The 5,842-nt window shown below is 33.7% G+C and overlaps 1 pseudogene; it reads left to right on the forward strand.

Annotated features, from left to right (window-relative positions):
- The first annotated feature begins 1,161 nt into the window (after positions 1-1,161).
- Positions 1,162-1,285, forward strand: LOC133082798 (U4 spliceosomal RNA; annotated as a pseudogene).
- Positions 1,286-5,842: the final 4,557 nt, after the last annotated feature.

The following is a 5,842-nucleotide window of genomic DNA, read 5'->3' on the forward strand; positions in this document are numbered from 1 at the left end:
TTTGTCTATTTCCCAGTTTCCTCATCTGTAAAATGGTAAAATGATCATACCCATTTCACAGAATTTTTATGAATATTAAATACTATGAAATATATGATGCATGTAGAGCTCTGTACCTATATAGATAGATATTATATATTTATATACAGTCTAATAAAAAGGTATAGGAAAATATAGTGATTTTTCTGGAATTAAACACATGGAGAGATTTTATTACAAGCCTATTCCTAGTTATGATTTTCACCTCAATTTTTTTTAGTCTATAATTGGATGAATGGTAACTGAAAGGTCTGGTTTATGTTATATATACATATGTCTATATATATCTCTCAGAGGTCAGTCATTCAATTCTTGTTTATCTTTGTAACCATGGCAATGACTTCATCTACCATTTGCTATCTGAAGTGTGATACAAAAATATGAAGAACTGACTTCATTTTCCTTCTTCTTTACTGACAATGATTACCATGGATCTATAACATGTAAGCACAAGCACAAGATGCTGATAGCTCATACATGTGCTCCACTTAGTCAGCTTTTTCTTGTGGTACTGCCATAAGTGACACTCTAGACTCCAGTACAGCTGCCTTGGAGACATCTGTGACTGTCCCAAAGGAGGCTGGGCATGAGTGTACTGCTGGACTATCAGAGACAAATTGCAGAAAAGGCATACACATGCTCAAAGTATTAATAAATGACCATCAGCAGGATTTGTTGACCATTTGAGTCCCTGTCAACTCTTAGAAGTTCAGTCGTGTTAAACATGTTGGATTGATTAGCACTGCTTCTACTCAAGAACACGCCATCCTTTTTGTTTTTTTATTTAATAATGTGACTGTTCACCCTCTTGTCTAGGTAACAAGGTAATTTCAAGGATTATATTACAGTTGCTTGTTGTTTGTACATAGTCAGAATTTGTTTCTTCAAATGTCAGAATAAGGTTAGTAGAGATGTTTGTCATGGCGCAAGATATTTCATCAACTGAAACTAGGCAAGTCAGATTTCTTAAATGTTGGAAGCTACACAGTTAATTCAGGTCATCAAAGGTTGTACAAAAGTGATGAAAATAATAAACTGCTATATTAAAACGTCCATTCACATTTTTTTTCTGATTCAAGTGGTTTGTACATCAACTTTTTCTTCTGAATCAACTTTTAATGTATCTTTGTGCAGTGACAATATCACAGCTCATGAAGTTTATCTGAGGCACAATTATTGCTGATTGAAATGTTTAGAGTAATGATTTTTCCCACATAATGTTAATTATTTCTATAATATAATTATGCATTTTGATTTAGGAATTTTAATGAATATTTGAAGGAGAGATGTGACTTGGGAGTTCATTAGCTATGTGGTTTTCAAGGCCTGTTCAGAGGAGGTAGAGACTGAACGTATAGTTGAAAGAACACTAGTCTTGGAGAAAGGTCATGTGGGCTCTATCACCTGGGGTCTGTTTTTCCTAGGCTTCCTCCACTAAATCTTTCTAGGCTGCCATTTTCTCATCTGACAGATGGAGAAAATAATACCTATCCTATATTTTTCATGGACTTGGATTTTCAGAGACAGTTACAATTTCAAATATTCTAACACTTTGACAGGACATTCGTCTTAATTTCTGGCTCACAAAGCCCAGTTACATCAAGTGTTGTTGCATAACTAAGGTCGTAGGGAACTAGAAGCTACAATTCAACCTGGCTTTTATGTCTTTCATTTTATGTGCAATTATTATACTCTTTGTCTTTATGGCTTTTAGGCTCAAGATAAAAGCTCCCGAAGCATGAGAGTTGAAAAAGCAGTCATTCACATCTCCTAGTAACCTTCATTTTGTCATTCCTTTTGCACTTTTCCTGAGAAATATGACAGTTTTCAACTCTCACAGAGACCGAAAGGATGATTGAGGGAATCACAGTCTTATAAATTTTTGAGTTGGAAAGATCAGTCCTTTGCTTTCAGGTGAGAGAAAAGAAGTCCTGACACAATTCATTTATAACAGTCCATCCTGTGTCCTTTGTGGAGGAAGAAGAATCAGTAGAAGAAAATGGAGTGGAGAATTATTGGCAGAGATTGCCAAGGGATAGGAAAAGTGGCCAGCTGGTCAGTGTTAGGGTTTGCACAGGTACACTAGAGAAAAACAGAAAAATTGTATCTCCCATGGATATACAGAATCTGGAAGCAGGAAGCGAACAAAGGAACTGGGGTTCACATGAAGTATTAAGGGGAACTAAGTAAAGGCCTGTTTGGAAAGGCAATGATACAACTACAACCTACTAATTTAAGAAAGAAAACTTCCATTGAAATATAATGCAACAGGCTTTAATCTCTAGGACTGCATTTCTGAAACATAACTGGACATCAAAACAATTCTTATCCCAACAAAACTTCCTCAGTTTCAGTGGCTGAAAAACTTCGTAGGCTTCAATAGCTGCAGTATAGCAATAGCTATGTTAGAATGAAGTGAAGCAGGACAATTAAAAGTAAGGAATGAGTAGAGTCAAGTGGGGGCTGAAAGAAATATATTAAGTGTCATTGAGGACTACTCTTAAAAAATTAGGACTAACTATAAATGCAGGGAAATTACACTGGTGATGTACAGAGGTAAGCAGAAGTTTCTCATCTGCAAAAAGCGTCCTTCTGACTAGGAAAAGTTCTTTGTGGTGGTAATATTACCAAATGGTATTTTTATATATGCCAGTGTACCTATGGCAATGAAGATGTGGTAGTTCCTCAATTACTTGATTATGATTTTCTTTTATTTCTTATCAGCTGGGTGATCATTTATTTATTCAACACACATATTATATTTACTGAGTCATATATTTGATATAATATAAAAATACAGATGAATATGCCACAGTCACTTGCCATTGAACTTTTCAGCCATATACACATAATTTTATATACACATATAAAATTGAAATTCACTTATGAGACATTTTATCTTTGAAAATAGATAAAGAAAAAACCAAGATGACTCAGTTAAAAATAATCAGGAAGTTGTCTTTGACACTTTTGTCAGATAGTTATCTTGGAAACTCTGTATTTCAAAAAGTCATATTACTTTTCCTATCTCTGTGGAAGATAGAGAGAGTGCTTTATATGATTTTCCATAAAAATTCAAAGTTTACTCTGGCTATGTTTTGTTGCATGAATCTCTTAGGTACAAATACTTTGCTCTTTGTAATAATGGTTGTTTACCTTGCTGTAGCAAAAAGATCTGCTTGAATGTTTTTTCATTGATTTTGTTTTTCTACACACCTTCCATTTGTAATGAATCATAATGCTTATGTCGTACCAAAATGGACAGCATTGGCAATCTGATTTATATACACTAGACTATTTCTATTGACAAAACAAATAGGACAATAGAACCAGAATGCTAGAAGGAAATTCGAAATGTTATTAATTTACTTGAGCTACAGTCCATACCTATTCAAAAAATGGATAAATCTCTAACCATTTTAAGGTTATTCAATAAAAAATTTCCTACAATTCCCTTTTGTTATATTTGCCTAACATTTGTTGCTGACTTCATCAATTATATAGCTAAGTAAAACATGCAACCCCAAATGTTTTTCTCTCATATTGTAATGGTATGTGTTTAAGTAAATGGGATAAAGTAGAGTGCTAACAGGCAGCATTTCCCCATTGTCGAAGATGATTTTAGAGTTTGCAACTGTAAAGAGATTCAACCTTCTCCCTGAACAAGCTGGGGTCAATGTACTTTTTACTTAATAACCATCAGTTAGCATCAAGAGTTCATGCTGAAACAACAGCAACTCAGTAAGATTCTTCTGCCAAGCCACTGTAGCAGAGTCATCATAATCACATTTATCTAGTGCAGGGTAAAGAACACCAAGATCAAACCACAAAGCAAAAAGTGTAATCAGGAACTGGGCCAAAATACCAGGTTATTGAAAAGAGAAGTTAGAAATCAAGGTATAGTAAGCAGGAAGTAAGGATATTAGATGCACATTCCCAAATTGAAGTTAAGACAGGTAAGAATCTTAAGCTGAGAGGAAAAAGAATTAGAGAAGCAGATTGTCAACAGAAAATGAGGTCTGAAAATGTGCAGGTAGTGGTGGTTTTGAGGAAGGCAGCATTATTTCCTCTATCTTGACCTTGCATTTCAGATTAACCTCAGCATACTCCTCAGCATACTAGCCATCTTCCCTTCAGAATTCAGGCAGAGTCCAAAGTGGCAAAACCTCCTGCTTGCCTGATCAAAGAATTGGCAAGCTAAACCATGTGACACATATACGTTTGCAATCACCTAATTTGGTGAAATATAAAGTTTAGTATGATTTGGCACTGGTATCTAGACATAACCAAGTCTATTTCTATGCTATGTCAAACAGAATGAGAATAATTATTTGAAGTGAATTAATCCCTGGGAGTTCTTCTAACTATCCTTATTTTGGGGATTATGTAATCTAGGTACCTGAATTGTATCCTGAGGCCTATAATCGGTAAATCAAATACAATTTAACATATAAGAGTACTGAGAATTGAAAATGTTTCTATCAGTATTCAGAGAGGTGATACTTAGGCCTTTTCTAAGTTGATATCAGAAATGTTAAAAAGGAAAATTCAGTCAATCAGTTCATTAAAGATTCACACCCAAAGGATACATGTTGACACTTGAACCTTAAAGATACATAATCTTTTTGCTAAATATTGACTTTTGTCTTTAAAAAGGAATTTAACTTCCAAAGAAAGATTAAGATTTTCAGGGGCTTAGTATTTCTAAAAATTTTAAATAAATGTGTTTTTCTTTTTATCACAAGAATGCCAGTATATACATAAATAAATGGTGATGTGTTTTCCTTCTATTGAGGGTTAAACCAGTATTTTATTAATATAACTTTTGGGGTTAATGGATACATACGAATCTTGTTTGGTAAAAGTTGAGGCAAAGGTATATGAGTTTTGAATGACTTAATGTCACCTTAATCTGTCATTTTTAGACTCTTAATCTTCTTATTTATTCATCTGAAAATTTTTTGTCTACTGAGGCAGTTTAGTACACTATAAAAATAAAACTGAGCCAGGTGGTCTGTGTTCTGTTTTTATATTCCCCCACCTATTAGCATTGTGATTCTGGATAAGTCAACTAACTGTTCAGAGCTTCAGTTTACTCATTTATTAAATTGGAATAATAATTAAAAAGTGTCAATTTGTGTGTCAAATGGAGATGATAATAATAATGGAAAGGTTTTTTTTTCAAATTTTAAGTGGTAGTATTGTTGCTATTTTATTCTTAGGAGTTTAAAGTGAAGATTTTCCTTCTTTTACTAATGTGTTGGTAATATGGCAATTATTGACTGAGAGAGGGGAATTAATTACTAGAGACTAGTGTATCATGTCAGTTTCTATACAATACATATAATTCCATAGACAAGTAAGTAATGTAATATTGCAAAGTATTTGCTGGACTACCTAGATACTAGATGAAAATACAACTTAAGTGGGTTTATAACTGGTTGAATTCTAGATCTAAAGAAAGCCAATTAAAGAATTGGTATTAACTTGGAGAAAGAGGTTTCTTTTAAGATAACTCTATTATTGGTTCTGTCCCATGCAGTTTTTATTAGTGATTTGGATGGGGATATTCATGACATGATAATAAAATATGTGGAGAGATAACTCAGATTCAGGATCTCTAGAGGTCATGAGTGTCTAGAAAAACTGGCTGAAACTATAAAAATGAAATTTGGAAAAGATCTTCAATTTGTTTCTCAGTCATAGCTGTTTAAGTATAGGATGAGTATGACATAGCTAAAGCGTAGCTAGCATGAAAAAGTCTGGGTGTTTGAACTGACTATAGATACTGAGTAATGAGGTA

Source organism: Eubalaena glacialis, chromosome X (genome assembly GCF_028564815.1).
Source record: "Eubalaena glacialis isolate mEubGla1 chromosome X, mEubGla1.1.hap2.+ XY, whole genome shotgun sequence".
Lineage (NCBI taxonomy): Eukaryota > Metazoa > Chordata > Mammalia > Artiodactyla > Balaenidae > Eubalaena > Eubalaena glacialis.